Here is a 24,629-nt window from a genome sequence, read left to right as displayed (position 1 = left end):
ACGCTATCTCTGGCGCAGCATCTGAAGTCTTCTATTCCTCTCCTTGGGAGTTTCTTGTCTATGCTGGTGTTTCATTTTTTTCATTGCATTTGGCCAATCGCCTGACGTTTCCTTGGAGGGCTGAGAGGGAGCCCCCTTGTAGAGTACTGGAGTAAAGCCATTACCATGGCAAGTCCACTATGCTATATAGTAGAAGTCATTTTTAAGGCGCACACACACCCCAAGCGGTGTTAGGGATGTCTTACACCCACAGTATTTGTTTCCAGAGGGTAAGTCATCTGTGTACCATGTTTAGCTGAAATTACTCGAGGCGTTCCAGAGTTATGCTGGAACATACATACACACACACACATACACACACACACACACACACACACACACACGTATTTTTATAGAGAGAGATTGGGAGCATGATATGGAAACACAATGGCCAGTTGCAAAATGCCCATTTAGTGCAAGACAAACTAGTAGATTTCGAACAGAACAGAAATCATATAATTCAGAATTCAACAGTGGAGAGCCCGGTGCTCTTTGAGCTTGTTTACTAGGTAGCAGAACAGGCGTGGTGACTCTGTGGCTTAATGACACTGTAGATGGTGTCAGCTCTGGCAGTTCAAACCTAGCTCTGTGTGGCAGGGTTAGCGCCGATCACTTGGTTCAGCTTCTGTCCACCTAACAGTTTGAAAGCAGGTTCTATGCGAGTAGGTAGATAGGTACCACTTCAGTGGGGAGATGAGCTGCAGTCAGTCAGCTTCCTAATGGCTCTGAACCTTCCTAGTTGTGGCAGCTGCTCCAAGGCAACTCTGGGAAGGGAAGGGGTCTTGGGTGATGCTGCAGGAAGAACTTCTCATCTTTCTCTCTGGTGTGAAGCCAACTCTCCTGTGGCATACCTTGGGAAACATACAAGCATTTCCTATAACTGGACTGGTACCTTGCAATAGCATTATGGTCTCCTGGCTACTGTAACAATACTATATGCTAATAATAATAACTAGGTAACATCATCAGAGGTAATGAGTGTGGGATTTGTTGGTGGATGTGTCATGGTATTTCATTGTTTAGGATATTGTTCTCTACTTGATTGTCTGGTTTAATTCCTGCTTATTTGGGGTTGATTGCTGGAGAGAACTAATACAAATTGTAGTTTTTCCTCTCTTTTTGTCATTTAATTCACTGTAAGATTTGAATTTGGTTTACAAACCACTTATGTTTATGTAGTTGTGAACCCAGCCAGATGTAATTTCCTCAACAATAGTTAAATAGACCAAGTTATTCTGTTGTGCAACACAACCTAGGAAGGAATTTAGAAACTGTGATAAGCTACAGGCTTCCTGATTCTATCTTCACAGACTCTATAACATCATAGATTCTTAGGACATAAGCGACTTTGGAGATTACTTATTCCAACTGCCTGCTCAGTGCATAAATCTACTATTGCACCATTGCTAGCAAATGTTTACCGGGCTTCTTTTTATATACCTCAGTAAAGAAGGAGGTGTATAAAAAGGTGCAACCTCCTAAAATCATTTGTTCTATTGTTAAATAACTCCATACCATTAGGACTTTTTTCCCGATGTCCAACCAAACCTTGTAATGTAAAGCATTGTTTCTTTTTGTCTTCTGTTTAGACCTGTGGATAATTCTGCCCCTTCTTAACATAATATAATATCCCTTTGGATACTCAAAGTTAGTTATCTTGGTTCCTTAAACATTCTTTCCCTTTACAGTAAGCATACTCAATGCTTCCAACTATTCTTCGTGAAAAAAAAATCCACCCTCCTTATCATCTTGGTTCTGGCTCAGTATGATGGATAAGCCCATGCTGTGAGTAGCATTGATAAATTTCCAGTACTTATGTTAGCATCTTTTTTTTAACAAGCTCCGATCTTTGAGTTTCCAATGTAACAACCATTCACTATGTATATGAGAAAAAAAGAACAAACACTAACATTACCAACATGATAGGATCATATAGAAAAATAAAAATAGTGCAGATAAGACCACAGAGTAGCATATTTCAGGCAGGCCCTATCAAAAATCCCCAAACAGCAACATAGCCAAATAAGAGAAATACTATAAAACTGAGGGTGAATTATTGCATTCTCCAAGCTTGTGGGTTGGTTTCTGAATGTTCTGTTATCAGGCTAGGTAACAACTTTAGCGGAGTTTAGGGAAATTATTGTAAATGAAAAGAAAATCAATGTATCTTCACATCGTAAGGAATCTATGATCATAAAACCCTCCTGACACCTCCTCTCTGCCTCTGGGCTCAGAAGCATAAAAATATGAAGGTAGCATGTGTTTTCCAAGCTTAGGAGAAGGAGAGTTGTTCTTTCCAGGTTCAAATGATATCTCCTGCTTCACCACCATAGCTTTGTTCCCAGAGCCTAAGAAAGATTTGAGGCCTTCACAAACAAAAGACAGCATTGGAATGGTGTGGCGATGGGGTATTAGAACCATCACTCAAAGCATGATAATGCTGGGCACATCCTCCCTATTTCTATTCCAGGAGGGGAAAGTGAGAAAAAAGATATAGGGGCAGTGTGAGGAGAAAGATAGAAGTGAGGGAAAGTTAGAATCCTTTTTCTAACCCTAGAAAAACCTGCCACCATCAGACTGACACATTTATAAATGTTCCAGACTAGCAGGCTCGTAGCCTGCAAATCTGATTGGCCCGCTGAAAGCCGATCGTGATTGGTCGCCATAGACTGATGCAATTGGCCAGTAAACGGGCTGCTGCGATTGGCCCTGCCAAGAGCAGCAAACTCAAATCGCCTTCATTGGCTGCCTAGCCGCAGCCAGCGCTATAAAAGGGGCTGCTGTGGCTGGGTTTATTTGCTCAGATCTGAAGTCAGAAATAAAGAGCTTTAGTTACTATCTGAGTCTTGCCTCCATTCTTGAACCATCCTCCCAGATATAACACTGGTGACGAGGATGGGATGCGGAGGCAACAGAAGCTATTGAATTGAGCTAGCCGAAGGAGCATGTGGCTGACAGAGCGCAACGACGGCGACATGGCCAGCATCGCTATACCACCCGCACCATTCGATCCAGCTAGCGAAGATTGGGACTCATACATGGACAGATTTCAAATGTTCCTGGAGTCCAACAACCTCAAAGATACCACGCCCAGCAAGAAACGAGCCGTTTTTCTAACCCATTGTGGACCAGCCATTTTTAAGATGGCTAAAGCCTTAGCCAAGCCAGCTGAAGTTAAGACCATGGATTGGGACACCCTTGCTCCCATCCTGCGCAACCATTACGCCCCAGCCGTGCCAACTCTCATTCGCAGGCATGAGTTCTACCAGAGGGACCAACGTGAAGGTGAGAGTGTTGGGGATTTTGTGGCAGACCTGAGGAACCTGGGTGGTTTGTGTGGCTTCGCCAACCTCGAAGAAGCCATGAGAGATCGCATCATCCTTGGCCTCAGAGACCCAACCGTCCAGAGCAAGATTATGGCCAAGGGAGACATCTCGCTTGCAGATGCCATAGCAGACGCCACAGCAGCCAAAGCCACTCGTAAATCGGCAGCATGAATGCATCGAACCAGCAGGACCAACCGCCAACCCACCAACCATGCTGGGAAACCTTCAGACAAGTACACATCAACCACCCATCACGAAGACGTTGAGTCATCCTCAGACAGCGAGGAAGAAGAAGTCCACAGGCTCCAGTCAGAATGTGAGCAACAGGACCAGCGGGGTCGCAAAGCCAATTACCAATGCGCTGGATGCGGGGGAAACCATCCCCGATCCGAATGCAGATTCTTAGATGCCATATGCCGTTTTTGCGAGAAACGGGGACACATCGCGAAGGTATGCAGAAACAAGAGAAATTCCAGCCCCAGACGGAGAGGGAGCAGTCCAAGGAGAAACGATGGCAATGCCACCACGCAGAGGGACCGCCCTAGCAACCAGTGGAACCGGTACAGCAGACCCCGAAGGTTTAATGACGTCCCCAGACGAGAGGAGGCTCATAAAACCATCACCATCGGCCACGCTTCATCACTTGATGCTAAAAAGATCCGAGTAGAGGTCACGATTGAAAACAAACCATGCAACATGGAAGTCGACTCTGGGTCATCACTATCCATGGTATCCTGGAGAACACTCAAGCAGCTAGTCCCCAACATCCGATGCCAAGACCTCAGCAATCAGAGACTCATACTAAAAGACTATCAAGGCAACCGGATTCCAGTCGCAGGTCCCTGCCATGTGCAGGTCTCGTTCAAGGGACATAAGGCAATTCTACCACTCACCATCATAGACCGAGATCGGCCAAGTCTATTGGGTCTTCAGTGGTTCGCGCCACTAGGAATCAGAGTGGCTGGCATCCATCATACTGAAGACAATGACTGGGAGGCGGCTCTCGTCCACGATTTCCAAGAAGTGTTCAACGAAAGCCTAGGCAAGTACAAGGGGTCCCCCATTTCATTTAATCTTTGCCCCGACATAGCACCCATTCGTCTAAAGCCACGCCGAGTTCCCTTTGCTCTTAAATCCAAAATTGACGAGCAACTGGACAAATTAATTGCGCAAGGCGTGTTAGAACCTATTGACCACGCCCGATGGAATCATCACCCCCATAAAACCTGACGGGTCCATAAGAATCTGCGGTGACTACAAGGCCACCCTCAATCACGCGCTACAGCAGAGCGCCTACCCAGTGCCAGTTGTTCAACATCTCCTGCATTCACTTGGGGGTGGCAAAATATTCGCAAAATAAGATCTGGCCCAAGCGTATCAACAGCTACCAGTTGATCCCAAGACTGCAGAAGCCCAAACTATAGTCACACATCGTGGTGCATTCAAATGCAACAGGCTCCAGTTTGGTGTAAGCGTAGCCCCAGGCATCTTTCAAAGCCTGATGGAGAGACTATTACAAGGGATAAAAGGGGTCATGCCCTATTTTGATGACGTATTAATAGCAGCACCCACAAAAAACCAATTAGAAAAACGTCTCAGAACAGTCCGACAGAGGTTCAAAAACGCTGGCCTCAAGGTTAAGAAGGAAAAGTGCCAGCTTTGCACAGAAAGGGTGGAGTTTCTTGGCTACCTCCTTGACAAGCAAGGAATCCACCCCACAGAAAAAAAATTGGCAGCTATCAAAAATGCCCCAAGACCTAAAAACAAAACCGACCTCCAAGCCTTCCTGGGACTTATTAACTCTTATAACATCTTCCTACCCCAGAAGGCGACTGTTGCTGAGCCCCTTCATAGACTACTCGATAAAAGGGCATCCTGGAATTGGGGACGTCGGGAGGAACACGCCTTCCAGCAAGTAAAAGACTTCCTTACCTCAAAGGCAGTACTAATTCAGTATAACGAGACACTACCTTTGACTGTCACGTGTGACGCCTCACCATTTGGGGTAGGGGCCATCCTGAGCCACGTCCTACCAAATGGCTCAGAAGCACCAATTGCATTTTTTTCACGAACTCTATCAAAAATAGAAAGAAACTATAGCCAACTAGATAAGGAAGCCCTTGCTATTGTCTCTACAATAAAACGATTTCATGAATATGTTTATGGGAGACCGTTTTCTATTATAACGGATCATAAGCCACTACTTGGGATCCTGGCGGGCAACAAACCTACTCCACACATTCTCTCCCCCAGAATGACGCGATGGTCGGAATTTCTCGCTGCCTACGACTATCAATTAAAGTACCGCCCGGGGAAATCTATTCCCCACGCAGATGCCTTGAGCCACTCACTGCTACCCGAGCCACAGGAAGACCCAGCTCCCACACTCCCCGTACTGCAAATAGAGACAATGCCATCACCTCCACTAACGGCACAAGACATCGCGTTTGAAACCAAAAGAGACTCTTGTTTGGCACGAGTTCTTGGCTGGGTGGAGAGGGGATGGCCAGATTACGACACTAAGGAAATGTTTAAGCCGTTTAAAAACAGACAAACAGAACTTTTTTTCACAAAAAGGGTGTGTTTTGTGGGGAGACCGAGTTGTTGTACCAACTAAGTTACAAAAAAGGGTCTTGCAAATGCTACATGATGGACACCCGGGCATCCTACGTATGAAAGCGCTGGCAAGAAGTTACGCCTGGTGGCCAGGTATAGATAAACAAATCGAAACCTGGGTCGCCTCTTGTAACAAATGCCAGGAAAACCACTCAGCTCCACCTAAAGCCCCACCAACAGAATGGGAAACACCCAGGGGTCCTTGGTCTCGCATTCATATTGACTTTGCGGGACCTACGAGAGGCCACACCTTCTTAATAACTGTTGATGCCTACTCAAACTGGCTTGAGGTCAATAAAATGAAAGCAACCACTACTGAGGCAGTCATTAAAAAACTGAACAGACTCTTCGCCACACATGGGTTACCAGATGTCCTGGTCTCTGGCAATGGGCCCCAATATACTGCCTTAGCCTTTGAACAGTATTTAGCGGAACGGGGCATCCGACACGCACTCACATCGCCGGCTCATCCTGCGGCGAATGGTAGGGCTAAACGAATGGTTCAGTTTACAAAGAAAACCCTGCAGAAAATGGATCAAGGCAACATCCACGACAAAGTCACTAGAATGCTGCTCCTACGACACATCACATCAAACAGCACGACCAACAAGTGCCCAGCTGAACTCCTGATGGCCAGGAAACTCAGATCGCCTCTAGATCATTTGCACCCTGCCTACACCCTGGAAAAGCCCCTGGGTTCCAGCAGCAAGCACCGTGTTTTCAAGGTAGGAGACCTTGTTTTCGCAAAAAAAATTTCTGGGGATCCCCTTTGGATTCCTGCCCAGGTAACTCAAGTTACGGGTTCCCGCTCCTACCGTCTACTCACCACTGATGGCAGACCATGGAAACGCCATATTGACCAACTGCGCTCCAGACTAACCACATCTTCCAACCCTGACCCTAACTTTGACACTAGGGGGGGAGGAGAAGCAGTGAACTCAGAATTAGAACCAACACCTGTCTATTCCGAGCTATCACCGAGATCACCGCACCATGGTTGGCAACACTCACCAGCTGCAACTGAGACTGGACAGTCGAATGCTTTGCCAGGAAGCAGCATCCAGGCAGGTTCAGCGAGCCCCGGGAGCCAGAACAGTAACAGCGAGGCTGAGGACTTCATTACCCCGGAGGCACCAGAGGAGAGCCCTGACCATGACACCAGTTCACCATTCCCGTTTGATCCAGCAAGCAGTCCATCTGAACCTGGGTTTCAACAGGGTCAAGCGGAAGTGCATAAGTCAGGCAGACAGGTGCGAAGACCTGCTTACCTGCGAGACTATATTACTCCACCCCTTAAATGGAACCGAGAGGGGAGGGGTGTTCCGGACTAGCAGGCTCCTAGCCTGCAAATCTGATTGGCCCGCTGAAAGCCGATCGTGATTGGTCGCCATAGACTGATGCGATTGGCCAGTAAACGGGCTGCCGCGATTGGCCCTGCCAAGAGCGGCAAACTCAAATCGCCTTCATTGGCTGCCTAGCCGCAGCCAGCCCTATAAAAGGGGCTGCTGTGGCTGGGTTTAGTTGCTCAGATCTGAAGTCACAAATAAAGAGCTTTAGTTACTTTCTGAGTCTTGCCTCCGTTCTTGAACCATCCTCCCAGATATAACAATAAATATATATTTAGTGCCAGAGAAAGCAAGTCTTGGCAAATTACAGATATGTTGTAAAATGTAAGTTATGAGGAATTTACTAGGAGAAGAGCTTAAAAATCCAGAAATCTAATATTAAGGGAACTTGTATAATCCATTTTACGTTCCTTAATCAAACTTAATGTGATTCTTCATTGAATGTTTAAAAAGTGTACTGTTCTATTTGTTCTCATAGTATCTTAAATATCTATAAAATATTGGAGGAAGGAAGAAAAAGACTTTCAAATAAGGAATAATTTGGCTGGGAAAGAAATGCAAACACGTGCTTCAGAAATTTAAATTGGATGTTTTAATTTTGAAAGAAAAAAAGAGTCTCACAACAGTCTTTCCTTTTTAGCTGACTAATGTTCCTTATAGCTCTACTATGTTAGTGAAAACATAAAAACAAAACCAGTTTATGGGCTCCGTGAGATAACCACAGGGTCTTCCTGGAAAATGCCAATACCAGTAAGGATAGTGTTCTATCGCCAGGACAAAGCAGACTCGAATACCAGAGTTGAAATCAGCTCTTTATTAGCAACCAGTAACTTCAACTAAAGTCGAGCCGCGGCAGCCCTTTTTATAGTGGCTGCTCGCGGCTCACAGCCAATGGCATGTGTTTAAACTTCCCGCTGCTTATGCAGCCAATCGGAACCCGTTGTTATTAACCAATCGTTAGGCTGTGTTAACTAACCAATAGGAATGTAGTACTAGAAGTCTATATTTAAATACACTACACCCCTCCCCTCTTGGTTCGCTCCAATGTTACATGATGTAATAATGCAGGTAGGTGGGGGTTTTGTGAGTCCTAGTTGACCTGCACAGTTCAGTCTCTGTGTTGGTCTCCACCGGTTCGGACAGGCCTGCTGTCCTTCCTGCTCTTCTCCTTGGAACCTCCTGGAAGGGTGCCTCAGCCAAGCAGCTCCCGCCATGCCTTGTTGGGTTGATTGGACGGTCGGCGTGGTCTCCCTGCATCGTGTGCAGGCAGGTAGAGTCAGCTTGGCTGCTTCTTTCCTGAGGTTCCTTCAGTTCTCTTTTCACAGAGTCTTCTAATCGTAAGTAATTTTTATTTTTTTCTGGGTTCTCAGCTTCTGGTTGGTGGTTTGTAACCGAACTATTTTCATTTCCTTTATTATTTAAGGGTTCCCCCCCTCTGTTTTTTTTTATTACTATCGAGGGGTGCTTGGGGAAGTGTTTGTTCCATGTTTCGGGGAAGGTCGGTGATGTTGGGTCGGTTTAACAGTTTGCTCTGTAGGGTTGCGTCTCTTAGTCCAAGGACTATATGATCCCTCATGGCTTCATCCATGTTGAGGAACTCGCATGCCCCCCCAACGTCTCTTAACACTGCTATGAAGTCTCCAATACTCTTGCCTTCTAGTTGGTCACGCTTGTAGAATTCGTGTCTTCTAATGAGATTGGATACGACTGGTGCGTAATGGTTTCTCAGCATCCGATTTAGGTCTGGCCAGGCCATTTGTTTAACATCATTGGGTCTTGTTAATGCCTTGGCCATTTTGAAAATAGTTGGGTCACAATGCGTCAGGAATATGGCTCTCTTTCTCTGGTCAGTGATTCCCTGCAGTTTGTTGCTTTCCAAAAACATCAGGAACCTGTCAATGTATGACTCCCAGTCTTCTTCGGCTGGGTTGAACAGTGCGGGTGGTGAATTGTTGCCGGCCATCTCGTTGGTCTTTCGGCTATCATAGCCACATGCTTACAGTCTTTGTCCCTTCAATCCCATCCTCGTTGCCAGTGTTCTATCGCCAGGACAAAGCAGACTCAAATACCAGAGTTGAAATCAGCTCTTCATTAGCAACCAGTAACTTCAACTGAAGTCGAGCCACGGCAGCCCTTCTTATAGCAGCTGCTGGCGGCTCGCAACCCATGGCATGTGTTTAAACTTCCTGCTGCTTATGCGGCCAATCGGAACCCGTTGTTCTTAACCAATCATTACGCTGTGTTAACTAACCAATAGGAATGACTGGAGTGGGACAATATTTTTGTTTCTATCTACCAAAAACATATTTCTGGCTGTACTTTGCATCCCTTAAAAGGAAAGGTCAAAAATGCAACTTTCCTTTCTTACATGATTACTTCAGTAGGAGCTCGTTGTCTTAAGCAGAAAAAGCTAATTGTTCTCCCAACAAGAAGGATCACAATAACATAAAACAAGTTTGAAAATTCTGGGCAAGGGGAAAGTTACGACCACTATGTAACTTGTTTATGCAGGTAAGAACATCCCTTTAGTCATACTGGAAAGAGGCTGATATGAATAACAAGGGAAGAAGGTACCCAAGTGACCACTTGAAAGCCAAATCCAGTTTAAAGGTAAAAAGCCAGAAGGAATAGAACAGAAGAGACCCTGTCATTCCTAACTGTACCCAGTTAGGCTCTGAGCAGAAAGAGAGAGAGAGAAAAGAGGTCAGGTTGCAGTCGTCATTATTTTTCTACTTCTAAAGTCACATATAGATCAGTATATTTATTTTATTTTATTTTATTTATTTAGTCAAGCATGTATCAGAAAACAAGTATAAGTATGAACATAACATATAAACATATAAGTATAAACAGGTATTAAGTACTACATAATAAATGAGTACAAATAAATGGATAAATGGGAACAGTAGGACAGTAGGCACGCTGGTGTGCTTATGCATGCCCCCTTACAGACCTCTTAGGAATGAAGTGAGGTCCACAGTAGACAGTTTAAGGTTAAAGTTTTGGGGGTTTGAGGATGTAATGACAAAGTCAGGAAGTGAGTTCTAGGCAGTGAGTTCTAGGCAGTGACCACTCTTTTGCCGAAGTCATATTTTCTGCAATCGAGTTTGGAGAGGTTTACTTTGAGTTTGTATCTATTGTTTGCCTGTGTGTTATTGTGGTTGAAGCTGAAGTAGTCATTGACAGATAGGACATTGTAGCAGACTATTTTGTGTACTAAGCTTAGATCAGACCGTAGGCGGTGTAGTTGTAAGTTGTCTAGGTCCACAATTTCAAGCCTGGTGGCATAAGGTATTCTACTGCGAGCTGAGGAGTAGAGAACTCTTCTCGTGAAATACTTCTGGACTCGGTCAATTGTATTAATGTCCGCTATACAGTGTGGATTCCTGGCAGATGAGTTGTATTCAAGAATTGGTCTGGTGAAGGTTTTGTATGCCCTGGATTGCAGTTCAATATTACCAGAGAAACTTTGCAAAATTTAGTTAACAATTCTTAGTGTTCTTGGCCTTAGATCTTTTGAAATGAGTATTCCTAGGTCCTTGGCATATATATAGTTCTTTCATATATATAACCTAGTTTCCCAGAAGATCAGCTCAAAATATACTGCTGCCCAAAGCTGCAAAGTACACCTGCAGTCAACCGTCAGTAGCTTAGGAACATGTAAGTCGCACTCAAAGAGTCAATTATTATTGCCACACACACACACACCAAAACTGCCACCTGAGAAAGTTGTTTCATTTGGCTTTATAGTACTATAATGATGGTCTGGTCCTTCTCATTAATCTTTGGACATGGATGTGTAATTCTGCAGGTGTTCCTGTTTAAACCCTTGTGACACCCTTTGCTAAAAGCACATTTATAGCAGCGTTCTCTCACTAGCTCCCTCCAGGTATATTTGTACTATAATTCCCAGAGTTGCAGGCCACCAACTGGCCTTTGGGAAATCCTAGGAAGAGGCTTAGATGGAAAAATGAGATTTCCTCCCCCGCCCCATAGAAACAGAAAACTGAAGGCAGCAAAATACCTGGTTTGAGTTTGTTTTGCTTTCTTTGTAATATATATATTTACTACTTAATTACTATTATTTATTTATTATTTTAATTTTTGTTGGATGATAAACATGTGTTTATCCCAAGCACGTTTAAATTCAGTTACTGATAATTGACCCAATACCTCCATTGGAAGTTGGTTCCAAGCTTCCACTACTCCATTTACAATACTTTCTAACATTACTTTTGAACTTCCCTCCTGTCATCTTAAGATTGCACCGGTGTCCTTGATTTTTGCTTAATTCTGAAAATACTGCCTTATAGAATCTTATTCACACCTCTCTCTCTCTCTCTCTCTCTCCCCTCCTCTCTCTCTCTCAAAGAAGGCAATTAAAAACATCAGCTAAGATTCCCAGGAAACCTATGAATTCAACTGGTCCATCAATTAATTAACGAAGAAGCATCTTCTTCATCAAGCTATTTCAATCCACAGCTGGAAAAGTTACTGTAGCCCAACACAGATCAATCTTGTTTTGCAATGAAACTCTTAAGCTGTTAATTCAGAAGTGAATCAGGGGCACTCTTTCCTTAGGAGGTCTTGAGTTTTTGATGAAAAGTCTCTTCATTTCATCCCTGTCATATGGGGTTTATATGGTGGCTAGAACCACATGGATTCCAGCCAAGGCAGATATTGATTGCAACTCATTTAACTCCACTGTGTGAGATAAATTGTCAGATCCTAGTTATTTTATACAATCAATGTCTCCTAAACAATTTTGAAAGGCTGGCAGAACACTTTCCAGTTCTCTGTAAAATATTGCATCTGGACTAGGTAAATACAGGTGAAATAATCTTAGGGACATCAAATCACCTTCAGCATGTTTAGATGAGACTGGGAAGAATCAAATACTCTGCCAGACATTTCTAGAGCTACCTAACTTTACAAATCTATCCAGATCAGGGACATCTTTTGGAGCTGTGGATTCCCTATATTCCCGCTCCTTTTTTTAATTGATATATGAACAGTGATTTTTAGAGAAAAGAAACTTACTCTTTGGTTTTCCAAATATTAAAAAAAAAAATATATCAATTTCTGACAGTTAAAAGGTTTCTCCTCCTCCCCCTTCCTTCATTCCAATTTGGGGGCAGAGAGCCCAGCAACAGCAATTTGAGGAGTAGACAAAGCTAAGGAGAAAAAGTTAGTCTTTTCCACACAATCCCATGTGAAAATTGTTTCCCAAAATGGTATTTGGATCTGTTGAAGGGGTGCTACACATCTCCCCCACAAGCAGAATTACATAAAATTTAGGCAGAGAAAATGATGGAAATGTTACACATTACATTTTGAACAAAGGAACAAATCTCCAAAGGAGCTAATATTTCATTTGATTCAAGTTCTTCTGTGTTAGAACTTTGGATTTTGAACTTTATGTGCTTCCCTGCCCTGAATTACAATGCTAAATGTTTCTTTCTCTATTACTTTATACATATGGTTATTTAATTGGGTAAAAAGCAAGGCCATCATCCCCTACTTCACAAAAATCACAACCCCATAAACTGCAGATCAGAAAATGTAAGCTTTCTTTGCTTTAGTATAGTTAAAGTAGCTGGATACATTGGGTGAGCATTTTGTTGTCTTGTGTTGTATTATGATATGGGAATTTTGTTATGGAGAATATCATCTTTGCAAGACTAATCAGACATAGCAATAGTTGTGTAAATCCATCAAGACAGTATTAAAAAGAATAGTAAGGAATTCATAATGAAGAGGATTATTATATAAATATTTTGCCTTTTGGGATAATTCAGAGGTTTTGGGGGGCGTAATTAATTCTCATTGAATAAAATTACAAAATTAATATACAGTTAGGTTAGGCTTTAATGTTTGTCTAGTTCTCAGTAATGTTGTCTGGCTGAACAAGACACTACAAGTAATTTAGAAAATGGTTCCAAAGGTTTCATAGAGTACCAGGCCCAAAACTTGAATAGTTACAATAGATCTTGGAAACTCCAAACTTTTCTTTTTTTTTTTTATTAAATTTACAATTTAAAAACACATCGACAATACATTTACAAAATAGAAAGAAAAACGGGTAGGGGGAAAGAAGGAAAACACCCGGCCTAGCACACCGGATAAAAGCTGGTTGGGGGGAAGAGAAAAGATATAGAGGGAGAGAAGGGAAGGGAAGGGGAGGGAGAATAGGGTAGAAAATACAATTAAAAATGGATGATATCTTTTTGTGACAGTCTTTAAGGATCATTTCTCTTCGTCATATCCAATCTACTCCTCTTTTCCATTATGTTTAAGTTACTTTTTATCATTTACATAATTTGTCTCTATGTAAGCCAATTATACCATGAGTCCCAGTTGTCGTAAAATGTTGAGGACTCTTTGTTTTTTAATGCTATCGTTAGTTTATCCATTTCAGCACACTCACAAATTTTCTGAATAACCATTTGCTCTGAAGGTGTATGAGGTAATTTCCAACATTGAGCAAACGCTAATCTAGCTGCAGTTAGAATATGGATTATTACATATTTTGTCTTTTGGGATAAATATCTATCAGAGATCCCTAACAGGAAGAACTCTGGTTTATAGTCTATTTGTTCTTTAGTTATCTCCTCCAACCATTTTCTGATTTTTTGCCAAAATTTTTGGGTAGTTTTACAAGACCACCACGTGTGGAAAAATGTTCCTTCAGTGCTTTTGCATTTCCAACACCTTGAGCTCATGTTAGGGTTCATCTTTGCCAACCTTGAAGGGGGTAAGTGCCATCTATATAACATTTTATACATATTTTCTTTGTACGCCGCCGATTTCGTAATCTTGATGTTTCTATTCTAGATCTTTTCCCATTCTGTTAATGTAATGCTTCTTCCAATATTCCTACTCCACGTTATCATGTTCCCTTTCACTATCTCTTGCTCTAATTCTACCTCCAATAAATATTTATAAAATTTGGAGATATTCTTTTATTTGATCCTAATAAGATTTTATCTAAATATTGTAATTTGCTATAGATTCCAAACTCTTTGATATCTTGTTTGTATCTGCTATGGATTTGTATATATAACCACTGGTCAATTTTAAATCCCTGTTCCTGTAAGTCCTGTCGAGTTCTTAATTTTCCTAGAGGGTCTAATAAATCTTTATATTTAGTCGTTTTTGTTATAACCAAATTGTTGGGATGAACCATTGCCTCCATTGTTGAAAGCCAAATCGGAATTTTTAAATAATGTTTTTTGCATATTTTTTTCCAATTAGTTAATAATGAATCTCTAATAAGGTGTCTATGAAAATACGACTGTTTAGTTTTCCCCACTTCCCATAGAAATGCGTGCCACCCTCTCTGAAGATCGTGCCCTTCCAAGGCTAAGGTTCTTTTGTTGAGTAAATTAACCCAGTCTTTTAACCATAATAAGTTGGCTGCCCAATAATATAATTCCCAATTTGGGAGCGCTAGCCCCCCTCTATTTTTTGCATCTTGTAAAGCCTTAATATTGATTCTAGCTTTTTTCCCTTGCCAAATAAATTTAAGTGTTACCTTATTTATATCTTCAAAAAAAAAAATTTGGTAATTTAATTGGGATTGTCTGGAATAAGTAAAGGAATTTTGGTAAGATGTTCATTTTGATCGTGGCAATCCTGCCCAGTAGAGAAAGCTGCAGCTTATTCTAAGATTCTAGGTCTTTCTTAATTTGCTGTAATAATTTATCATAATTATTCTCTTTGAGCGATTTACTATGTGGTGTTAACCATATGCCTAGATATTTGACCTTTTTTGTTGCCTGTATCCCCATGGTTTTTTCTAATTCTTTCCTCCGATTCTCTGTTAGATTTTTAGTCATTAATTTTGTCTTATTTCTATTAATCTTTAATCCTGTTACTGAACCAAATTGTTCTAGTTCTTTTATTAGGTTATGTCCTTTTTCCATGGGTTCCTCTAGGAAGAAAACCATATCGTCTGCAAACGCCTGTAGTTTATATTCCTCTGCTTTGACCCTTACTCCTTGGATTTCAGAGTTTTGTCTTATCCGTGTTAACAGTGATTCTAAAGCAAGTATAAATAGGAGGGGTGAGAGGGGACAACCCTGTCTAACGCCCTTTTCAATGTTTAATGGGCCTGTTTGTTCACCATTAATTAGTATATTGGCCTGTTGGGTATTGTAAATTGTTGTGATAATGTTCTCGAATTTAGTGCCCAGACTCATGTTATAGATTTTTTGTATTAAAAAGTGCCAATGTAGATTATCAAATGCTTTCTCCGCATCTAAAAACGTGAGTGCAAATTATTTCTCTGGATGAACTTCATAATATTCTAAGACGTCAATAACGGTTCTTAGATTATTTTTGATTTGGCGGGACGGAAGGAAACCATTTTGGTCTTCATGAATGTATAAATTTAAAACTTGTTTTACTCTATTCGCTATAATTGAGGTAAATAATTTATAATCAGCGTTTAAAAGTGAGATTGGTCTATAATTGTTGATATATCTGGCATCTACATCCTCCTTCGGAATTAACGAAATCAACGCCCCCCTCCATGAGTCTGGCATTTTGGCTGCCAAAAGTACTTCGTTAGACACTTCCAGCATCAGTGGCCCTACTAACTCTATTGTAGCTTTGTACAATTCTACTGGAATCCCATCTGGACCAGGGGATTTATTACTTTGGTTCTCCATTGCAGATTTCAACTCAGACCATGTAATATCCTTATTTAATAATTCTTTCTCTCCTTCCCCTATTGTTTTATCATTCGTATTCTCCAGATAAGTTCTTATTTTGTCTTCATTGATTTCTTCTTTTTTATATAATCTTTGAAAATAGTTTAATATAATATCTTTTTTCTTCTCAATCTCATGTTGTGGTATGCCTTTCTCGTCTATTAGTTGGTGTATCAGTCTCTTTTCTTTTTCTTTTTTAAGTTTATAAGATATCTTATAAACCATCTTCCTGGTTTATTAGCGTGTTCAAAATAATTTTGTTTGGACCTTCTCAAGCTAACTTCTATTTTATCTTGTTCAATTAAATTCAGCTTATGTTTGGCTAATATTAACTGGTTTTGTATTCCTTGGATCTTAGGGGTTTTTTGTAATTGTATTTCTAAGTCTTTGATTTGTTGTTGTAATATGTTTTGTCGGGCATAAGTTCTCTTGTTTCTCATAGCATTATAGGAAATTGTTGTACCTCTTATAATTGCTTTCATAGTATCCCAAATATTCTGTTTTGAAGTTGTTTCATTATTATTATCTTTTAGGAAATAGTTTAGCTCCTCTTTCAGCTTATTAATATACTCTTCTTCATTTACTATTTGGGTGTTTAGTATCCATCTTTTTTTTATTCCTCTCCTATCTCTCCAAATTAGCTGTATTGGGTTGTGGTCAGCCCATTAATTTGGTAGGATTTTAATTTCTTTTATTTCATTAGCCAAATCCAAATCCATCCAAGTCATATCTATTCTAGTCCAAGTCTTATGTGGATTAGAATAGTACGTAAATTGTTTCTCTTCAAGATTCAGTTCCCTCCATAAATCTTTTAAATTTAACTCTTTCATCATTTCCTTACATTCCGCAGAAAGTTCCCTTTTCCCCTTCTTGTTTTTTCCCATATTACTAGGGTCTTTTTGGTAGTCTGCAATGGAGTTAAAATCACCAATCAAGCAAATGTTCCTTTTTTCAAAGCCTACTATTTTTTGGTGGAGGTGTTTAAAAAATTTCCCTTGGTCTTCATTTGGGGCATAGATTGCTACAAGTAAAAAAATGTGATGTGGTTTATCCAAACTTGTATAACTAGAGTTCTTCCTTCGGGATCCGACCAGGTTAATTCTGCCTTTACATCTTGTTTTACGTAAATTGCAATTTCTTTTTACTTGTGTTTATCGGCCGGTGCCGTAAAAAGTTTCCCTAATTTTGGACAAATTAGATGTCTTTCATCATTTTTCGAAATATGTGTTTCTTGAAGACATATTATATCTGCGTTATGTCAAATAAGTTTTGAAAATATCCTTTTTCTTTTTGATAATGAATTTAATCCGTTTATATTGATGGAGAGCAACTTCTTCCCCTCCACCATTTATCTACGTCTGCTTAGATTTTTACCTAGTAATGATTCGATTCTCTTCTTGTTGTTGTTGTGGGATTTGCTCTTCTCTCCCTGGTTGTGGTTTATCACTTCCTGAAATTGGAGAAAGTCGTTCCTTTTGGGTTCTGTGATGATATCGGTCCTCCTGTGGTCTCCTTTTAAGTTCTTCTTTAGTGGATTGACCATTCGTATCCATGAGCTGTTGATAAAAGACTTGGGCCGGTTCTATCGATTCTATTTTGATTTTCCTCTCTTTCCATGTAATTAACATCCCTTCCGGGATTAGCCATTTAAATTGGATTCCTTTTTTATTTAAATCATTAGCTAGAAATTTATAATCTTGTCTTATCATCCTCACTTTCTTTGGAATTTGTTTTAAAATCATAATTTCTCTGCCTTTATATGATATCGTTTCCTCCCTAGACATTTTCAAAATTAAATCTCTCAGACATCTCCTAGAGAAGCGGATATGGATTTCTCTTGGACAGTTGTTGCATCTGGCGTAGCTTGTGCTAACCCTATATACCTCATCAAACTCTTTAATTAGGTCATCTTTTTCTTTTCCTAACCATTCAGCCAATATTTCTGCCATCAAATGTTCCAATTCTTCATTTTTTGCTTCAGCCACATTCTGGAACCTTAAATACGCCATTGCTTTGTCCATCTCGAGGTGGACCAGTGAGTCTTCCGTTTCTCTAAGTACATTTTTAAATTCCTCATCCATCCTTTCAAAGTTAGTCTCCATGCGTGTTGTTCTACTCTCTCTATCTTTTATTTTCACTTCATTTTTCTCCATGGCCTGCTGTAGAGACCCTATCTTACCCTCCACCTTTGATATATCCACTTTCATTTCAGCCTTCAGTTCCCCCATCTCATCTTTCAATTTGCTTATATCTGCTCTAGTTTCATTGTAAATTTTAATCATCATTTCTTGCATTTTAGATATAGCTTCCTGCAAGGATAATAGGGAAGTTTGTATATCAATGTTGGGGACATCAGGCTGCTTTTCCCCTGTTAAGGACTCCTCAATAGTTTTTTGAGTTGTTGGTGGGGTGGGTGTCAACGTAGTCGATAGGGTCGGGGTAGCCTTCCTTCCTGTTTTTAAGGCCATAGTTGTCGTGGATGTCATCTCTCTAAGTATTTGTTTTTGTTGATACACAATTTTAGATATATTATCCCAAATCACCATTCAGTGTTTGGGTTTTGTATTTGAAAGTCTATTCGCGTATTTCAATTTAATATCTCACTCCACAGTCTTTTCCCCTATATCATAAATAGATATCTACTACAGTATTCTAGTCTATGTAATAAGAAAATTGGTCAGCAATAGTACATCAATTAACACTTTAAGGAATTAATCTTAAATGTCTTAAGTAGTCTAAATGATTTATAAATAGTTTATATCAACAGAGTTTATCCCTCTTTACTATTAATACTTACAACAGTAATCTCTTAACTCTATAATAATAGTATACCCCCCTCTTTTTTCCCCCCAAATAAGTAGAATTATGTAAGCTATTTAGGAGATACAATAGGGAGGCAGGGGGCAAAACAATAAGAGAAAGGGTAGGGGAGAGATTACCACAGCTTCAGAGAATCAACAAACAAAAAGCAAGGAAGTCATCTTAAGGAGAAAGTAGTGCCAAACTAGTAATATTAAGTAGTACCACGTAATAAAGAAAGCAAGTTGGGTCAGCTAAAAGTCCATCTTTCAGCTAGAGGATTCTTTTCAGCCTTCCAATCAGCAAATGGTGTAATGTGCTGACTAATCTGCAGTCCCAAAACCGTCTTTCCCAGCCTTCTATTCGTCTCTGCCTTCTTCCTCTTGCTTCTTCTTCTTTCTTTGCTTTCCAACTTTTAAATCAACATACAAATCATCCAAAGTCCAATATAATGCTCAGTTTGTCTTCTCCACAATATTAAATAGATGTGATAGTCATGTTGTGCTCAGATCTGAGGATTCATAAGACTCAATCAATGTCAGTATTCTTTCACCTCCGTCGCCTCCCTTTTCTCAAGTAAAGTCAAAAAGAAAGGTCCAAAAATCAGATGAAGCCCCTCACCAATTCCGGACCTCCGATCTCCTGGTTTTAGCAATCTCCCTCTTTCCCCAGAGCTTCCCTTTCACAGGGTAAATCTGCGCTTTCACTTTTGTGCTTAGGCTTTTCCGCTCTCCATTATAATCCTTTCATTTTCCCAACTGCTTTTCTGGCCGCTTTCCGCCCAACTTCTGAAAGGTGCTAATCACAACCAGGAGAGAAGAATTTACGCTGTCATTCTTCTGTCATTCTGCTCTCTTCAGTCTTCAAAGGTTCCAAGTTATAAACCATTTCTCTGTTCCTGTTACTCTCGGCCTCGCAGGCTGTCACTGCTTTGCTTATTCACTCAAGTGGCAGACCGGACTTGAAGCTGCCATAGAATGACAGCTTACTCTTTTGCGCCGGGCTCGAGAGCTTCCCACTTCGCTGTCAGGGTGTTGCCTTCCCCACTCTGCAGCTTGAGGTTCTCCACGTTGACACGAACCTCTCCGGGGTTCGTGTATCCCTAAGGGATTGCTCCTGGTACCAGAAAAGGTGTTCAAAGACTGCAACAGTCTTCTTCACCTCCGTTCACCCTGTCCTGCCACCGGAAGCTCTCGGAAACTCCAAACTTTTCTCTCTTACAAAGGTGTATGGTTCTTGAAGAAACAGACCAAAAGACACTAATAGAGGACTTCTTTACTGTCTACTTTATACAGTTCTCATTCAGTACTTGTGAAATATTATTTTGCAATTCATTTTGGGCGATTGTACAAAAATTAGGGGATTCCCCTACTATGGTCTCTCCCCACCTGTGACTCAGCAGAAAACTATACTGGCATGAAATCAGCTATCACTTTTGCTGTCCCCCATCCTGCCTTTATTACATCTGTCTCATATTGCTGCTGATTGGCGATGCCCTGATTATGTGTTTTGTAGATTTCCTCCAGTTTTGCTTTTATCCCACTTCAGCATGTCATCACCAGGAAGGAAAAACATCTGCAACTCCAGCATGATAGCAAAAAATAGAGTAGCAATAACTGCAGGAATCTATCCATCGTCCCTAGGCTTTTCCTGTGCCACTCCTCTTATTCCTATTCTGTCATAACTGCTATTGAATACAGTATCTATCTATCTATCTATCTATCTATCTATCTATCTATCTATCTATCTATCTATCAACAGCACTTAGACTTATATCCTACATCATAGTGCTTTACAGCCTTCTCTAAGCAGTTTAAAGAGTAGCATATTGTCCCCAATAATCTGGGTCCTCATTTAATTGATCTCAGAATGATGAACGGTTGAGTCAACCTTGAGGAGGTCAGGATCAAACTGCTGGCAGTGGGCAGAATTAGTCTGCAATACTGCATTTTAACTACTGCACTTCATGGTTCTTAACTATCTTTCTATCTATATCTGTCTGTCTGTCTGTCTGCCTGCCTGCCTATCATTATCTATCTGTCATCTGTCTATCTATGATCTGCCTTCTGTATGTCTTTCTGCCTACAAATGTTTATGTCAAGATTCCTTTTTTTTTTTTCAGGAGGGAATGTGGAGATGTTCCTATCATTCCACTTGTGTGCTATTTCAACCAATCCAAATGTAGCAAGACAATTACAACAGTACCGTTGGCTGAGCTATCTAATACCATTGAGCCATTCTGATAAATTATCATTTCAATTTAGCAACTACCAATTTCTTCCATCATTACATAGACTACATAAAACATCCTGGTGCATAGTAGGAAGCCATTTACATTCATCTAAAATGGGGCTTGGGTTCACAAAAGGAGGATCCTGTGCTCAGTCTGAAATAGCCAGAAAATGTCTCTTTAATGTCAGCTACTATTGGTCACTTGACTGAACTTATGATATGAGATATGCCTATGCATAACAGATTTTACACACTTGAAGCTATCATTGGATGTTATTGATTTAAGAAAGAAAAAATTACTTTTAGCACTAGTACAGGTAAGAGTAATTCAAGCTTACTTCATTCATTGGTTTGAGACAAGACAAACACAATATCATAAATTTTTCCCTGTGCTGTGGGTAGATACAAGTTGGAAAAAGCTCTTATACTACCTGCATAATTTCTTCTTTTAATTCCAAATCCCTTCTACTTCATATTGCTCTATTTTTTCACTTCCTCTGCCTCTCCCAGCCTACCATCATCTCTTTTCCCACCATCTCCATTTTTCTTTTTAATTTTCTTAATTGCCTTTTTTAAACCAGAATGGGACAACTTGCCACTGCTAAGTCGCCACAGCCAGCTTGCTATGGCCAACTTGCTGCAAGACAACTCATCACAAGTGAATTCAACAATTCAATTTAATTATTTGAAATAATTTTTAACTCATTTTATTTTTTTGTCATTTGCATTTCACTTTGCATCCATTTCTCTTTTTGCATCCTTTCTTTAATGATTCTATTCCACCATTTCTTCTATATTAGTGTAATTTTTGTCCCACAGTGAGTTGCCAATGCTGAGTTGTCCTAAGGCAAGTCGGCCATGATGAGTTGGCTGCAGTGAGTTGTCCTAGAGCAGGGGTCTTCAAACTTGACAGCTTTAAGACTTGGGGACTTCAGCTCCCAGAATTCCTCCTCCAGTCATGTTAGTGCAGGAATTCTGGGAGTTGAAGTCCACAAGTCTAACACTTACCTAGACCCTTTTAAATCTGTCTCTTCTGTTACAGTCTCCAGTTTCCCTCCTTTTCACAGCACCAACCCAGAATTTTACTCCATGTATGCCATTACATTTTATTTTAAATTTCATTTTCAAATGTAGGTGATCGATAATTGGATAAGATGTTGAAAAAGAATTTGGAACTGATTCTAGGTAAAAGAGAGAGAAAAATCCTGTGACTTTAATCAGGAGCGGCTTCTCATTCACACTTCGTTTCTTTTTGGATTAAATTATCTAACTTTTTTTAATGGGGATAAATCCCCCATTGCTTCAGTGCCTAACGTTGAGCTCTTGTGATGAAAAACAGCATTAATATGTATAATTAAACCTGCATGCATTAATTTTGGAACTTGAAACTTTCCAACATATGGAAATTTGTATTGAAGAGAAAGGACATATGTTGATATCAAAAACCCTGGAATATGAAATGATCATATGTTAAATTGCAATATTTATCAAATATCTGTTAGTAACAAACTCATTATCTTATGTAGCCAAAGAAGCATTACCTAAATAAGAGGTTTGAAAAATAACCTATGATTTATAGAAAGATGCAGTCAGTGAGAACTGAATATGCTTTCACTTTATTAATTTGCAGCTGAGCCCCGCCCCCCCCAAAAAAGGGGGGAGAACATGCATAGCATACACATATTACTGATTTTTTTAGAAAGAAAAAATAAAATCAGAAGAAGCAGAAAGGGAATGGAGTATTTTGAATCGGAGTATAACAGGCTGAGCCATTGAATAAGAACACTCTCCACTAAAACATTTTGATATCAGGAAAAACCTTGATAAGTGAGAGCAATTCTATTTTAACTCTATAGATTGTTTCTACAAATGTAACTGATTTTCATAAAACATACTCCTTCCATAACAAGGATTTTTTTAAAAAATAATAGCATTGTCCCAGATATCTAGAATTCTTTGTTAATACAGTACAATATAAGATTTATTTCTTTATTAATTCCTTCATTCGTGATTTGCAAGGAGGTTGGATGGAAGCTGTACCTTATAATAACCATCAAGTCACTTGTCTCTTCTGGGAGCTGGATAAAAATGGTATATGCAAACTTTTAAACCATTTAGTTTAATTACTTGCTAAGCCTGAAACAAGACATATATCTGCATATCACATGTAGCATTACCAAAGGAATGGAGTACTTGAATACAAGGACAAAAATAATTTGACAGCTAATATAAAGCTCTGTAATTTATACTTAGCTAAATTGATAGACTTTCTTATTCTCCTTCCTAGTCTTGGAACAATTCATTTAAATATTTACTTGGATTCTGAGAACTTGTTTAACCCTCTAAGTGCCACATTTACCTTGTATTTTATTTTCAGCAGAATCCCTTTTGTTTATCATGTAGAAGATGAAACTAAACCAAAAAAAATTCCCATTCTTATCAGCTATTATGTTCATAAACATTATTCAGGACTAATTATAATGTATTTACTGTAAAGAACGATTGGATACATATTAAAGAAGAGACAAAAGTTATCAAAGTTACACTGATTTATTAGAACAACATTTTCACATTATGTGTCAGAGACAAGATAATTCTCTTATGTTTATGACTGATCCAAATTACTTCATAAATTATGGAACGGGATGGCATAAACAAAGAGCCTTCTTTTGACTACAAGTTTAACATTTACGCAGGGTTTACTTTTGATTAAGAATCTCCTTGACTTAGCCTCGAAATCATTTTTCATTCTGAGATAATGATTCTTGTATTAGAAGAATTCATAAAATAATAATGGTAGCAGTATATTGAGGCATGTGCAAAGTGCTTTGGCTGCACTAGTAACATAAATTATTAAATATTTGACAATAAGAAAATATAATAGTGATTCATTGCAGCTACAGTTATGTCAGCTAATGTTATGTCATTTCTCATTTTATAAACCAAACAAACTATTAACCTGAATTTCACTTTTTCTATATTTCAAATAAAACATATTTGATTGGTAGTGTTTAGTTCCTTTTATCACTGTATTAATAGCATTTGTGAACAGTATTCACCTTCATTAATTCTGTAATCCTATATTAATCCCATTCTACAGATATGCATAGACAAACAGTTTAAAAAAAATTAATTGAATACTTCAAACTAAGATCATAGTTTTGTCCTCACATCTGCAGGTATGACACTGTGTCTGGACATGGTTGTTGTAAACATTTCTCCATGAAAGAAAATTAATTTGTAGCAAGACTACTACTACTACTTCTACTACTACTACTACTACTACTACTACTAATAATAATAATAATAATAATAATAATAATAATAATAATAACAATAACAATAATAACAACAACAACCCAGCATGGTTATCTTGTTTGCTGTGTATACTGTCATAATAGTAATAATTGCAGCCCAAGAACAAGCCATCAGAACAGATGCAATCAAAGCCAGAATAGAAAAATCTGCTGATGACCCCAAATGCAGACTCTGCAAAGAAGTGGATGAAACCATCGATCACATACTGAGCTGTTTTAACACAATTGCTCAGACTGACT

The 24,629-nt window shown here is 39.7% G+C and overlaps 1 long non-coding RNA gene across 1 annotated transcript in view; it reads right to left on the bottom strand.

The window, feature by feature from the left end:
* LOC148126046 (uncharacterized) overlaps positions 1-24,629 on the bottom strand; it is a 130,097-nt gene that overhangs the window by 92,854 nt on the left and 12,614 nt on the right. The window lies entirely within an intron of this gene.

Source organism: Pseudonaja textilis, chromosome 3, assembly GCF_049901715.1.
Source record: "Pseudonaja textilis isolate UNSWEBS1 chromosome 3, rPseTex1.2, whole genome shotgun sequence".
Classification (NCBI taxonomy): domain Eukaryota; kingdom Metazoa; phylum Chordata; class Lepidosauria; order Squamata; family Elapidae; genus Pseudonaja; species Pseudonaja textilis.
The sequence above is the reverse complement of the archived record's forward strand: the minus strand, read 5'-3'. Positions and strand labels throughout refer to the sequence as shown.